Source organism: Meriones unguiculatus, chromosome 15, assembly GCF_030254825.1.
Source record: "Meriones unguiculatus strain TT.TT164.6M chromosome 15, Bangor_MerUng_6.1, whole genome shotgun sequence".
In the NCBI taxonomy this organism is placed as follows: Eukaryota; Metazoa; Chordata; class Mammalia; order Rodentia; family Muridae; genus Meriones; species Meriones unguiculatus.
The window spans coordinates 15,841,926-15,855,587 of record NC_083362.1 but is presented as its reverse complement, the minus strand read 5'-3'; the positions used below and the strand labels follow the sequence as shown (position 1 = coordinate 15,855,587).

At 50.1% G+C, this 13,662-nt stretch overlaps 2 long non-coding RNA genes across 2 annotated transcripts; both read right to left on the bottom strand.

Annotated features, from left to right (window-relative positions):
• Positions 1–512: 512 nt before the first annotated feature.
• On the bottom strand, positions 513–5,135 carry LOC132647962 (uncharacterized). Its single transcript, XR_009586287.1, has 3 exons — positions 5,024–5,135; positions 2,258–2,659; positions 513–1,473 (listed from the first exon to the last, which is right to left on the bottom strand). It is a non-coding gene; the product is annotated as an uncharacterized LOC132647962 (long non-coding RNA).
• A 972-nt stretch (positions 5,136–6,107) lies between these two features.
• Positions 6,108–12,544, bottom strand: LOC132647961 (uncharacterized). The gene is made up of 3 exons (XR_009586286.1): positions 12,246–12,544; positions 7,764–7,885; positions 6,108–6,229 (listed from the first exon to the last, which is right to left on the bottom strand). It is a non-coding gene; the product is annotated as an uncharacterized LOC132647961 (long non-coding RNA).
• Positions 12,545–13,662: the final 1,118 nt, after the last annotated feature.

Here is a 13,662-nt window from a genome sequence, read left to right as displayed (position 1 = left end):
AAGCGGCAGCCAAACTCTCGGAATGTGCGTGATCTCGGCTAAAAGAAGAGAGGCGGAACAAGAACAATGGAAATGGGGGGCAGCAGAACGCATGTGGCGTGGAGGTGGAAGGGGGACACTGAGAGCAGAAGGAAATGGAAGGAAGGGTGGTAAGAACACTGGGGGAGGCCAGGGTCAACCGAAAGGAAGTTTGAAAACGCCGGAAGGGCCTGGAGACTCGGCTCCGCAGTTACAGTATTTCTCGCTCTTGCAGAAGACCCGGGTTCAGATCTGAATCCCTTACTCTGACCTCTGAGAGCATGTGGTGCACTCACGCACATGCCTACACATAAATTAGACATTTTTTATTCTAAATTTTTAAAAAAAATATTTTTAGGCAGGACCTCATGGTGTAGCCCTGGCTGTCCTGGAACTCACTATGTAGGTCATGCCGGCCTCAAATTTAGAGGTTCACCTGCCTCTGCCTCTAAGTTCTGGGATTAAAGGCATTGCTACCATGCACAGAACCAGTTTTATTCTTTTATTTATTATTCATACAGTATTCTGCATGCATGTATGCCAGCAGGCCAGGAGAGGGCACCAGATCTCATTATAGATGGTTGTGAGCCACCCCGTGGTGGCTGGGAATTGAACTCAGGACCTTTGGAAGAACAGTCAGTGCTGTTAACCTCTGAGCCATCTCTCCAGCCCAGGGGGCCTCTTTTATTTTTAAAGAAAGAAAGTGACATAGGAAAACCCGTTGCTTTCCATACTAGAAGTTTTCAAACAAAAGAATGTTAGTGAAAAGTATCCTAAAAAAAGAACTACTTCAGGAATTAAAAAACTATTCGTCGACATTCAGGTGTGGGTATGTGTGTGCACGGGGTACGCATACGAGCACACTACGCGCACAAACGCATGCGTGTTTACATATTCTTGTGTACAGACTAATTTTATGTGTGAGTACACATGCATAGACACACTACACACACGGACGTAGGCGTGTGTCCCTGTAGTCGTCTGTGTGTTTCTTCATACTTTTCTATTTTCATCTCTCCATCTTTTTGCTTGTTTTTAACTTCATTTCTGGAGCCTGGGATAAAGCCTCGGTGGACGCACACACCCTGTCAACCGCTGTTTCCACAGTATTACCCCCCTCGCCCATTCCTTCACGCTATGCCTTAATTCCGACCCCTTCTTTTTCTCTTTACAATTTTTTTGGTTCCTAATAATTACTACTTTATGTGTATGTGTTGTTTTGCTTGCGTGCCTGTCTGTGTACCACGTGTGTGACAGGTGACGTTGGTGGTCAGAAGAGGGCATTAGATCCCGGGGACTAGAGTTACAGATGGTTGCGAGCTGTGGGTCCTGGGGATCAAATCCAGTCCTTTGGAAGAGCAGCCGGCGCTCTAACCGCTGAGCCACCTCTCCAGCCCTCTTCATCGATTTCCATTTTTCCGTACCTCCCTGGTTTGGTTTGGTTTGGTTTGGTTCCTAAAAAAAAAAAAAAAAAAAAAGAAAAGAAAAAGAAACTGATTTCATTATTCTAGCACGTCTAAATTTTACGTTGCCTTTTGCACCTTTTGGATATTAGTGGCGGTGTCATATTTGCTACTGGTTTTACACGGTTTCTAAGATTTGCATCTGTTGGTCTGCCCATGAACACGGAGTGTATGTGAGAGGGAGCGAGAGACTGCAGGTGCCTGAGGAGACTGGGAACTCCAGATATTCCGTAGAGCCTAGACTTCAGGCTGTGTGAGCCGCCTGACATGGCGCTATGGACTAAACCAGGGTTCTCTGCCAGCAATAGACACTCTTAACCTGTGGTCCACCTCTCTCACCCCACAGGCCTCCTGGAGGCTTTTGAGCAGGCTCTGCCTGCAGAGCCCTGGCTGCCGCAAGGCCTGCTTTACCTAACAGGCTGGCCTCAAAGTCCCACAGATCGGCCTGCCTCTGCCTCTCGCGTGCTGGGAGTAAAGGCCTCCACCACCACGCGGGGCCTCCTCCACCCCGCCGCCTCCGGGTCTGCTTTCTGAACGGTTCCCACAGGACCGGGATTGGCAAAGGGGGATGCGCTGCGGAAGAGGGAGTTGAGTCTGCAGTCCGCTGTCTGACCTGGAGTCTGTGCGCTTCTGGGATCCTGAGCTCAGGAACGAGAAGGACTTTGTTTCCGGGCCGTAAAACCCAACCAGCGCTGCCTTGCGAGGCGAGCGGAGGTCTCCCCAGGACTCCCACACACTGCCCAGCCCTCGCCAGCCCTTCGGCCGCAGCCACAGACCCTGTCACCTCGGAAGCCATCATCAGAGCGTGGGTCGGTGCAGCCCGTCCTCTCCCGAGCACCGAAACGCGAGTGCCCCTTCCTGGAAGCGTCTTCAGGTGTGTTGGCGTGCGCTCTGCGGCTCCAGATCCGGTGGAACCGGGAGGCGGGACCCGCGCCCCCTCCTTCGTTTGTGGGCGTACAAGAGCGGTTCCGCGGGAGTGCGTGCGTGCGTGTGTGTGTGTGTGTGTGTGCGTGTGTGTGTGTGTGTGTATGTGTGTGCGTGCGTGTGTGCGTGTGTCCAGAGCTCAGCCCCGGTGCCACCTCTGCCCTGGCTGGCGGGCCTCCGTGCCAGCGCGCTCTTGTTCCTGCGCTGGGAGGCTGGGGTCCCGCTGTGCGCTCTTGCCAGCAGGATTCCGGGTGCTGGGGGAAGACACAAACAAGGCGAGGGTCCCGGGACCTGATTCTCTTCGGAAAATCTCGGAATGCGGTCCCGTGCCCCTCCCCGGTGTAGCAGACAGGATGACTGTACTTCAGATGGCTCAGCACAACTGGCTGCCTGTGTCTGTGGAGAAACGTGGTTTTGCCACCTGCAGCTCGTCTTGTGGCTGGACACTTCACTGATGAGACTCCTCTCAGCCCTCAGAGTATGCATAACCTGTCTGATGTTCTGAGTAAAGTCAGTTACTGCGTGAGACCCTGCTCTTCCTCATTTACTGGCTCCATTCTCCCAGCTCCCGCCGCCTCTAGAGTGCTGAACCCTGGCAGCAAGCCCCAGGCTGGGATCCGGGGCTTTGGAGGCAAACGGCTGCTGTGTGCAAATGGCTCCTGGGGTTGATGCCTCCACCTACAAACGCTTATTTCAGTTTTCTTTTATTGATTACTGCGCGTGTGTATGTGAGTGTGTGTGAGTGTATATGAGTATGTACATGTATGTCTATGCATGTGTGTATGTGCCTGTGTATGTGTACATGTATGTATGTGCTTGTGTGTACGTGCCATGTGTATGTGCATGTATGTATGTGTGTGCGCCACAGTTTTCAGGTCCTCACCCCCGCCATGTCTCCCAGAGATTACACTCATGCCATCAGACTTGTGCACCAAGTTCTTTCACCCACGGAGCAATCTTGCTAGAGTGTGTGTGTGTGTGTGCGTGTGTGTGTGTGTGTGTGTGTGTGTGATTTTCACATACCTATGTACTTCATGTTGGGCACATTATCCTTGCCATCACTATTGCCCTTTTCTCACCTCTCCGAGGAGTCCTCTTTATCCCTCTGGACACTTTTACTTCTTTTTGTCATGTCCTATACATGCTTTTATGTAGCTGTACAAAACCTAGGGACCATGTGTGAAGTAAAACATGTGATACTGGTGTCAGAGCGATGACTCAGCGGTGAATGGCACTCACTGCTCCTATAGAGGACATGGGTTCCCAGCACCCGCACGATGGCTCCCAACTCCAGTTTCAAAGGATCCCACACCTCTTTTGGCCATAAATTTCCTTACTCTCTCGTTTTTTCTAATAACTAAAAGGCTCCCTCTATTTTCCTTTTTAAAACGCTAGAAGCCAGGAACTAAGCTAAGCTTCCTTATTCTTTGACACGCCACAGGTTCTACTCTGTCACTGCTACTGTGAAGTAAATATCTCCATAGATTCCATTCTCTCGGGCGGCCCTATTCTGTGCAGTTTTGACAGGGGTACCCACAGCGATGCATATTCTTAATGCATCTCCCGGTTAGCCGCAGCCCTGGTTCTGATACTTCGCTTTCCTTCAGCAGCAAACACCCACTCACACTGAGATGAAACCCAGGAGCATGGACGTCAAAAGCTACAATCCCTGAGTGCAGGGCGACTCCTGGATGGTTCCACTTCTCCACCTGCGCATCCCTGGCCTTCAGTGTGGCTATATGGGCTTTCCTATAAAGAAAGATTATTCTCCCACCTCTTCCATCGAAGCTGCCCATGTGGGCTCGCTTTACAAATAGCATGGAGTGGAGAAAGACACACATGGCATATGCTCACTCATATAGACCTATAAGATAGGATAAATATACTGAAATCTATACACCTAAAGAAGATAAACAAGAAAGAGGACCCGGGGTAAAATGATCAAGCCTCACTTAGAAAGACAAATGGGATGGGCATTGGACATAGGAAAAAACAAGTAACAGGACAGGAGCCTACCGCAGAGGGCCCCTGAAAGACTCTACCTAGCAGTGTATCAAAGCAGATGCTGAGACTCATAACCAAACTTCGGCAGAGTGCAGGGAATCATATGAAAGAAGGGGGAGTTAGTATGACGTGGAGAGGATAGGAGCTCCACAAGGACCAAATATATCTGGGCACAGGGGTCTTTTCTGAGACTGACACTCAACCAAGGACCATGTGTGGATATAACCTAGAACCTCTGCTTGGATGTAGCCCGTGGTAGCTCAGTAACCAATTGTTTTTTTTTTTTTTTCCCTAGTAAGGGGAGCAGGGACTATCTCTGACAGGAACTCAATGGCAGGCTCTTGGACTTCCCCACCCCCAAAGGGAGGAGCAGTCCTGCTAGACCACAGAGGAGGACTTTGCAGCCAGTCCTGAAGATACCTGATAAAACAGGGTCAGATGAAAGGGGAGGAGGTCCTCCCCATCAGTGGACTTGGAAAGGGGCAGGGAGGAGATAAGGCAGGAAGGGTTTGGGAGGGAATGAGGGAGCGGGATACAGCTGGGATATAGAGTTAATAAACTGTAACTAATAATAAAAAGAAAAAAAAATAGCATGGAGCAAAGAGCCAGCTTACCGCCAAGTCCAGAGCCAGCAACTCCTAAACATCCTGCTTCTTACACCATTGGGCTGAGTGACCTCAGGGAAGTTACTTAATGGCACCTCCATCTTTCCATCTGAAAAACGAGTCACCACCTTGTAGCATCGTCATGATGTTTAAGTGCTTAGAGCTGATGTTGGCATGGAATAAATACTAAATAGTTATTTAAAATATAAAAGGCAGGCCATGGTGTCTCTTCACAGCAATGGAACCTGACTATGATGCCCACGAAAGTCCTTAGCAAAGGAATTTGAAAGACAGAGAAGTTTACATGTTAAGTTCTCAACAGTGTTTACCGAAACGAGAGACTTAAATATGTAACGTATTAACATTTTGAATTTTTGAAATTTGAACTTCCAGCGGCTAAAGAAAAAGGGCACTCCAGGAATGACTTCCTGCTGTGTGACAGACATTTCCTGGGGAGACGCGACACATACACATCTCTCACCCCAGAAAGGGATGAACCCTTTAGTGGTTTAATACATTTCTCACTCCCACAAAGCCAGCTCTACACAAGCCTCCAGTTTGATGTTTGTCTTGAAATGGCACAAAGTTGGCTGTTTACAGCTGGTGGCTCTTCCATGGCCACACAAAGCATCCTCGTGGCACAGAGAGAGAACATGGGAGGTTCTCACAGCCAGTCTCCCTCCCCATGGACCAAGGGCATCCATCCAGGCCCGTTAACAGTTCATACAGCTCCACCTCCAGAACCTGCAAGAGCTTAGGAATGACCAGCAGCTGGATGCCTGAGAGGGAAGAGAAAACAAATGCTGATGTCACTATGGACACTGACCTTGGCAGGACCTAGAATCACCACAAAAGGCAAAGCCCAGGGCATGAATGCCTATAAGGGATTACCTAAGGTTAACTAACCAGTAGCCATTTCCCACTGGTAAGAGTAGGGAAGCAAGCCATCAGGAAGTACAGGTGCACCATGGGGGTGTCTGGGCAGTGTTCCCCCACCTCCTCTGTGCCTGTGTTCCTGAAGACACCCCATCCAGTCAGGAGGGGTCAGCTCAGTCCAGCTCTCACCGTGGGGAACTCTCACCGTTTTAACTTGTGGCGGTCTGAGGAGTTTCCAGCGTGCTCTCTCCTCTTCTAGGTCAGAATCCGTTACGACCCTTCCAAAGGAACCTCCGATGCTGGCAGAGGACCTGGAGTCTAACTGCTTCTCTCCTGTCTCTGGTGACAAAAGTTAGGCATGCACCAAAAAACAGTGCAGTCAGGAGAACCATAACCAAAGCCCCTGATTTGGGCAGCAGGGAGGTGGGCAGACAACACGGGGACACAGGCAGCCAGGGGCTCCTGGAGGTCCAGGTGTTATCCTGGTCAGATCCTCTGTTCTTGTCTGCAGCCTTGATTTGTTCTGACACTGGTCTAGCATTTTATCTACCATCCCTGAGTGGTTTTCATAGAAGCAGCATTCTTTCCCCCTGAAGACACACATGCCACCTTTTTCAGCTGAGATGAGGTCTGACCCTCTACGATCTTGTAGGACCATGGCCGCTGGAGGGGGAGGGGGTCTGTTTGGTTCTGCAGGGTGGCTATATTCTGCTAGACGAGCCTGAGGTACTCATCAATTTGATTGTGTGAGGGTCTGAGAATCAGACTGAAGAGACACCCCAGACTCAAGCAGCATGCAAAAGCAAGGAGCTTTTATTCCGCAGAAAATGTCCAGCATGCCGGGGCCACCATTCCTTAGAATGGGACCCCTGAAGCGAGCAAGCAGGCTCAGTTTAAAGGCAAGTAGGGGATTTCCAGAAAGAGTGAGGTAGTCTTTCATTTGGTTAGCAGTGACTCAGAGAGGGGGTGGATTTAGGATTGGCTAAACATTTAAGAACTTTCCAGAGTTGCTAAGGGCTTTTCCTCCAGTTTGCTGAATCATTATACTTAGCTCAAGTCCATGTGTTAAACGTTAAGCTGATTGGCTGCCTTCGAGCTGTGGTTTATCCAGAAACTGTTTTTCTATGTTCTAAAACACAGAAACTCAGGCCTACTTAGGCAAAGTTGAAAATGAAGCCTGTAATGGAGTCAGATTAGCCAAATAAATTGAGGCCTTCGGGGGAGGGGGCGAAGGGGAGGTCTCTTGGAACTTTGGAGTTATTAGACCTCTCAGTTGGACAGCTGGCTATGTCGGACCTGTTGGAGCCTGGGCTCATTTGCCCCTTTGGCAGCAGAGCCATTGAGGGCCATCTTCAATAACATTGAGGGTGAGATCAGAATTCTCTCCTCCCTGTGGTGAGGGCCCAGGTATTAGCCCATCTCTGGTACAGGGAGAATCCCGGTCTGGAGTCAGGAACACCCTCCTGCAAACCCCTGCTGGGGGGCGGGCATATATCCCACTGGCACAATCAAAGCCTGTGCCATTTGGGGCCCTGGTTCAAGTCACCAGCAGGGTGGAGCCTTCCCTGCCCCTGTACTTACTGTTTCCGCCAATACCTGGACAGGAGGAGCTGCAGGGCCTGAGGCATCAGGACTATCCAGAGCTGCCCAGCACTGTCCAGGCTGTTCTAGAGTCAGGCTAGTGATCCCAGCACAGGTGTAAGTTACCCCACAGCCGTCAGACCAGCTCTGGGTCCACCACAGACCGTAAAGCATGGCGGGCGCCAGGGTCAAGCCTTTTCTCAGGACAGAGGAGAGGCCCATGGGTAAAGCCCCACCTTCAGAAGAAGGGCCAATATCCCCTCCACAGTCAAGTTCATTCCAGGGGACTCACCCTTATGCTATGCACACCAATCTTCTCCAGTTGCTACAAATCTGCCCGGACAGGGCTCAGGGCTGCACGGTTTCTTTGTGATGCCTGGGAGGACGGAGAGTTTTGTCTGGTCCATGAACGATCTGAAGGAGAGAAGACAGGATCCCAAAAGGGGATAGTTAGTTTTATTGGGTGGTCTCCCACAGAGCAGTCCCAAGGCTCACAAAATCAGCGTTTCCTGGTGGCCTGGTGCCTCCAACCAAGGTCGGTGAGCTTCCCTGTGGGATGGGTTCCCATGGAGATGGCTGCTCCGGGTCAAAGAGGAAGTCCACTGTGTATCCCCTCTATTTAGACCACCAGTTCCTGGGACCAATCGTGACTGAGCCTGGTGGCTCTCAGTCTGAACCTGTCTCCCAAGTGGCAGCTTCAGCCCCGGTGGGTTCCATTGCAGCTACTCTAGGGGGTCCTATGTTTTTGTTTGTTTGTTTTGTTTTTTTACGGTTCATCTCTTTAGACCCTGGTGCCATCTTCCGAGGGCCTTCATTCTTTCAGTGTCCTTTCCCTTGCATGTCGGTCCTTGTCTAATGGCCTCAATCCTCCCTTCTTTTGGGTTTCTGGATGCCTGAATTTTTCCCAGCATGCAATTTGAGTACCATCACTTCTTTGCCCTTTTCTCTAAGTATTTTTCCTTTTCTTTCTTTGCAGCCTCTCCCAAGCTAGCAAGCCTTTGATGGTAATGTCTATGAGCTGATCAGTGTTCACCTCTGCCAACCCCTCTAACTTTTGGTGTTCTTGGCAAACATCCAGTACCAACTGTTGGACAGTGTCCAGGGCTTGCAGGCCTCTGGCTCTGAAGGAGTGTGGTTTGATTTATCCAATTTTGGCTAGGTTTGTGACTCCACAAGCTCCATTCTGAACTCCCTCAGGGATGGCTTACCTCATTCTGGGAAAGGTCTGAGGACCCTGCGGCAAGCTCATCAGAAAAAAACAGAATCAGCAAATGGCTCTGGGTTATTAGTGTGCCGGGGCGCTTGAGCGATCAGCCAGGCACGCGCTGTGTGGTGGATGTCATCTGAGCTAAAAGGGGGCAGTAAAGAGCTGTTGACAGTTGTCCAGAATAGGCTGTCAGCCATGCGGAAGGCAAATGGGCACTGCTTGTGTTCCAAGTATGGCAGGGTATGGTGCTACCAGTTCAGTAGATCAGCAGTGGCAAAGAGCTGATAAACATATTGAATCGGGCCTGGACTGAGTGTCCCCCTCCTCCTGGAGCAGGGCTGGGCCCAGAGTTTGACACAGTGGATACAAGGACACTGGACGGGGCACTGGCAGCCTCTGGGGAACCTGGATCTTTAGCGGCCTACAGTGGGTGATCTCCCCCAGAGACCTGTGGGCAAAGGAGCTGGGGTTGGCGGTGACACGGGCAAGCTCTGGGGGTAAAGGGGGAACAAGGCAAGATTGAAGACAGACGACAGAGCTCAGGGTCTTTTCCGGGCTGGAGACTGAGAGATCAAGACGACAGCGGACTCGGAGAGGCGTGGGATCGAAGGCAGTCATGAGGCTGGAGGGCCCGACTGTGCCCAGGGATTGATGTGAGGACACTGGACAGGGTGACCTGGGGCTCCAGCGCAGGTGTCCCACGTCCTGCAAATGGTGGCCAGGTCCAGGGTTCCTGCTGAAGGCCAGCCATGTCCGAGGAGGCCAGTAGACCTCACAGAAGTCCCACAGTCTAGAGGCTTCCTTCTCACACTGTAGTCTCCAGGGTCTGCCCTCTGAGTGATGCCCACCTGGCCCAATTCACTAGGCAGGATCACACCCTCCGCCCACCCTGTACCTGCCCCCTCACTGACATGGCTTTTTTGTCAGGTACGGGTCAGACACTCAGAATCTTTGGTCAAACTAACCAACTCTGGCTCTCGGGTAGCGTGGTGGGTAGGTGTGCCAACTGTGTGCAGGCAGCAAGAGCCTTTCCCAACAGCCAAGGACAAAATCAACAGAACATGCCAGCCCGCCGAAGAGCCGTCAAAGCTAAATTGTATTTTCAAACTCATCGTTAATGGGGTTAATCTCATTAGCTCTAAACAAAATATTCAAAGGCAATTTATACAGCACATTTCATCATTAAAAACTGTAGGTATTTTCAGAGTATTCATTATCTCTAAGCCCCCATCCAAACCTTGTTCTTTCTTGGCCAGAGGTTCCACTTAGCAACTAGCGAACAGGGCTATATGTACACATTAACCTAGCATAGAGAATAAATGTAGATTCCGAATCTAACCATCTCAGTTAAACCAATTATTCCACATCCGGGAGAAGGACCAAGTGAAGACGAACACTTAATGCCTTGTGCAATTATAAAGCATTATGAAAAATTAATGCTTATAACAAAGCAAATTTCCGAGCTGAAAGTCAGTAATTATATTAATGATATTCTATTGCATCTTTTCATCACAAGGACTTACCCACATTATCTCTATAATTTGCCCAATTTTATGTTAGGAAAACAAACTTTATTTTGACCAGCTAATAAATTCCAAAGCAGGGTGAGGTGGGGTGGGCATTTTCTCTCCTTAGAATCAAGAGGAAAGTTTCCTTCGGCCTGAATACAGTTTGAGTTGAAAAAACACATTTGATTAAGTCTTTGATGTGGGTTATTTTTTAAAGAATTTGCACTTTAGCTTCATAAACCATGGGGTGCAGCTGCGCGAGGGAGTCACACAGCTGAAGCGGGTGCTGTGAATCTGCCGACCAGAAAGGGTTCCCGAACGCACATGGACAACCACTCATCCAAAATCGAGCTGGTGAGGAGCCAGGCAGCGCCTACCCACACTGCACCACCTTTGAACAAACAGCACGCTCGCTCGGCGCTGCGAACAGTCAGCACAGCCCGCGGTGCCGTGGACCCTGCTGTGTTACCATCCACACGGCTGCCTGTGACTCTGTGAACCTGACAGTTTAATCACAGGTAACTTTACATTTCACTGCCGCCGCTCCTTGCCGTGTGTGTGTTAGCATAGCTTTTGACTATTATGGTCGAACATTCTATTTCCAAAATTGCCGTTCAAGGGCTGGCAAGGTGACGGGTAAAGGCATTTGCCCTGAGACAGAACAACCTGAGTTCAGTCTCCTGAGCCCATGTCGTGAAAGAAGACATGGTCCCAACTCCACTCTCACTGTGGTGTTACATGTGTGAACACACACACACACACACACACGTAAATAAATAGATAAATAAATGTAAACCAAGTTGCCGTGTTGAGTTTCACATGCAAAAGGTTGTCAAATGAATTTTTGCCTGTGATTAGGACAGACTTTACAATTCGTAAGCATCGCTCTCCCATCTTACGCTACACGCTTATGCAAAGTGGCATCTCAAGGTGGGTTAGGAAGTCAAAACACTGATCAGTTCTGAGAAATGTGACAATGCCCTCCACCCCGCAGCAGCAAATATCCTGCCACGACTTGAGCATGTTGCAAAAACGAGCAGGCACGTTCTCCTCACTGAGGTGCAAATTTGCTTTCATCTGTAGTAAATGGTAAGATGATGCATGTCAAAGAATTGTTAACATAAGTTTCTTAAGACATTATCTGGAAATGTTTGCCATCCTGGAGGTCTGTGAAGAATTCTCAGGTGAAAAGGGGTCACAGGCGGAAAAATGTTTAAGCAGCCCTGGAATCAACGGTCTGGCTTCCAGGAAAAGGACCAGATTGCCATCTAGTGGCAGAACCACGTTTTACAGTGACTGGTTGGGATGGTTTGACCTGAAGTTTAAGAACTGGAACCGGTGTGGCTTAGGTTCATACAGTTTAAGGTCGGGTCGGATGAGAAGAGCTGAGGGCGGGGCGTTGGTGTTACTTCTGAGCACCAAACCTTTAACGTCCTCACAGAAAGTTCCACACACCTGATTCTGACCTAAAATACAAAAAGGGAGCCATTGCATGGAGGCACACAAGCTCCTGCGGATACTCTATATTTAGCAGTGCCAATTACCTAAAATTAGCAAGACCGGGGGCCGGACAGCCAAATACAGTTACAATAAAACCCTCTACCAAAAGCGTCAGCCACATCCACGACAGGCTGAGCCTGCCACGCGGAAATTGCCAGAAACAAAGAACTTGTATTTTAAATGTCTGCTGTTAATTTTTTTAACCTTTATCCGAGCTTTTCTTCTCCCCTTGGCCAGCAATTACGCTTGACGACTGGCTGACCACACAGGCCCCGTTCACGATAGGCCGTCTGGAGGCGGGTAGGGGGGCGGGTGCACACACCCCCGAAATCCGGGGGTGCCTCCCATCCCGCCCCGTCAGAACACGGTCCCAGAGCGGAGCCGTGTGAGAAGAGCCTCGTGACCCCCGTTTCCTAACAGCAAGGAAATGCACTTGGATTGTGAGCCCCTCGCAGGAGTGGTGAGGAGGAGCACCGCTTTAAGCGTTTGTGCGCCTCTCTGGAAAACACGCTCGGCTCGTTCTAGTGACGGTACGGTTTAGTCCTGTGACTGTCCTTACCCTCGGGTTAAAATTGTCTGGTGCTCCGGATAAAGCTGGCACGGATCTCGCTCTGCCTCGTTTATTGCTCCACTCTTCCAGGCTCCACCAACTCTCGAGCGGGAGCACCACCGCGAGCCATCCTCTGGCCAAAGCGCGTATCCGCGTTTGCTCCCCACTGCTAGGCGCCGAGCAGCTGTTTCAGCTTTCAAATCTTCTGAGCCGGTATCTCGGTGCCTCCATTCGCGTAGTCTTTCTTTTGCTTTCTAATGGCCCCAAAAGCAAATAGTTTCGCTGGCAACTTCGATGTTCCTTTAAAGGCTATAAAGTAATTCCCTTAAATGAATTACGCATTTTTATTATAGTACATTGTTATAACTTCTGTTTTATTTTTAGTTATCCTTAGCCTCTTACTGGGCCTACTTTACAAATAAACCATTATCTTAAGAAAACACATGACATCTGACACTATCTAAGGTCACGGGATGTGTGCTGCCAGAGAAGGGGAACAACTCTACTCACCTAGATTTAGAAAGTCTTAACCGAAGTCCCAAGCACATAACACGGCTAGATTCTACTAATTCCTGTGATCCTGAATAGGGAAAGTATTGTGGTTCAGCTAACAGTCATTTTATAAGGAAAATCGACTTAGCTCAACAGCCAACAGTTGGTGGACAAAGCGAGCAGTGGCCAGACGTGTAGCCAGTGGGCTGATGGAGCCAGCAGACTAGACATGAACTTCAGCAACGGCCCAGGACGGTCATTGAGAGGGGAGAGCCCTTCTCAGGACCAACATTTTAAGTTACTGACAAGAGATTCTGATTTCTGAACTGCTGACATTCACATCATGGCCACGTGACTCTGAGCCCGCGGTGCAAACTGAAGCTGTGGGTGATGGAGTGAGGCCTTCATGGCTCCACACACACAGCTCTGCACCCACACCCAGCGGCTGCGGTGTTCAGAGCAGGGAACATACGTGTGCCACGCCCCCTGGCCCCGTGGAGCCAAGCTGTCTGTGTGCACTTCCTGCATCCCCAGCTCTGCCCCATCAAACCGCCAACACGGAGGGCATTTCTTGAGAAATGGACATATTCCCAGGACGTGCCTGAAGAGAGCTGCTTTTCCCCACTCGGGACCCAAGGCCTGCTTGCTCTCTACAGCTGAACTGAGGACAGGGTCTTGATTCCCTCCCATTGCTCCTGATTCTTGACAAGTCCCCATAAGGTCAGAAGGACCCTCCATGACTGTCACTGCCAAGCCCCTGAGTGGGAATCCCACTCCAAAACTAACATGTTCTTTTCCGCTCAGGTGGCCCCACTCTCTGCCTTCTGCTTCCTTTAGCCCTATCTCTCCTCCCCAAAGCCTAAGGCTTGCTCTATCAAGAGGGCCACTTTCTAGGCTGGCTAGTGGGCATAACTGCCTTTCCAGAAAGGCATAG